Here is a 1,775-nt window from a genome sequence, read left to right on the forward strand (position 1 = left end):
TCTCTCAGTCGTGTCCGACTCTTTGCAACTCCATGGACTATGCAGCCCATGGAATTCTCCAGGCCAGAATACTTGGAATGGGTAGCCTTTCCCTTCTCCAGGGGATCTTCCTAACCCAGGGATGGAACCCAGGTCTCCCACATTGCAGGCAGATTCTTTACCAGCTGAGCCCCCAGGGAAGCCCAAGAATACTGGAGTGGGTGGTCTATCCCTTCTCCAGTGCATCTTCCCGACCCAGGAATCAAACTGGGGTCTCCTGCATTGCAGGCAGATTCTTTAGCAACTGAGCTATCAGGGAAGCCCAGTAAACACCATAGTACTGCACAATCTGCACATGTGGAGATATGTATATATATCATACATATATATATATATGAATGTATGTATCATATGTATGATATATATACATATCTCCACACATGAGATGGTTGAATCTAGTTGGATCTGCATATATGGAGGAGGAACCTTGAATCCAAAGGGCTGACTATAAGCTATCAGATCAGATCAGTCGCTCATTCGTGTCCGACTCTTTGCGACCCCATGAATCGCAGCACGCCAGGCCTCCCTGTCCATCACTACAGGTGAATTTTATTTATTTTTTGGCCATACCACGTGGCACAGGAATCTTAGTGCTCTGACCAGGGATCAAACCCACACCCCTGCATTGGAAACTTGAAGTTTTAACCACTAGACCACCAGGAAGTCCCTATACTTGGATTTTTTCAATGTGGGGAGAGTGAGGGCCCGTAACTCCCTGCACTGTTCAAGGGCCAAATACACACACACGTATATATTATACATATGTAACACATGTATACATACATGGGAAATAGATGGGGAAACAGTGGAAATAGTGTCAGACTTTATTTTTGGGGGCTCCCAAATCACTGCAGATGGTGATTGCAGCCATGAAATTAAAAGACGCTTACTCCTTGGAAGGAAAGTTATGACCAACCTAGATAGCATATTCAAAAGCAGAGACATTACTTTGCCAACAAAGGTCCGTCTGGTCAAGGTTATGGTTTTCCAGTGGTCATGTGTGGATGTGAGAGTTGGACTGTGAAGAAAGCTGAGCGCCGAAGAATTGATGCTTTTGAACTGTGGTGTTGGAGAAGACCCTTGAGAGTCCCTTGAACTGCAAGGAGATCCAACCAGTCCCTTCTAAAGGAAATCAGTCCTGGGTGTTAATTGGAAGGTCTGATGCTGAAACTGAAACTCCAATACTTTGGCCCCCTGATGCGAAGAGTTGACTCATTGGAAAAGACTCTGATGCTGGGAGGGATTGGGGGCAGGAGGAGAAGGGGACGACAGAGGATGAGATGGCTGGATGGCATCACTGACTTGATTGACATGAGTTTGAGTGAACTCCGGGAGTTGGTGATGGACAGGGAGGCCTGGCATGCTGGGATTCATTGGGTCGCAAAGAGTCAGACACGACTGAGCGACTGAACTGATACATACATGCATATATATGGTGGACATGTATTTCATTGTATCTAAGTGATACACCTTTATTTTGTGTGTTGCTGTGACAGAAAAAAAAAATGCTACAAATAATAACATCAAGATGCTATTGACTTTAAGGCTCACCAATGATTTCAGCAATGTTTAAAATGGGAAAAAGAAGTAAATTTAGGCATCAATGAAATACAGTCCATAGAGAGCAGGAGACTACACTTCTCAAAGAAACTAACGAGCCTGCTGAACACATCCTGTGAGCCTGTCTTCTCAGTGAATAACCCTGGCTTAGTGATCACGTCTCGGTTCCTGCCTGA

This window comes from Bos taurus, chromosome 17, assembly GCF_002263795.3.
Source record: "Bos taurus isolate L1 Dominette 01449 registration number 42190680 breed Hereford chromosome 17, ARS-UCD2.0, whole genome shotgun sequence".
Lineage (NCBI taxonomy): Eukaryota > Metazoa > Chordata > Mammalia > Artiodactyla > Bovidae > Bos > Bos taurus.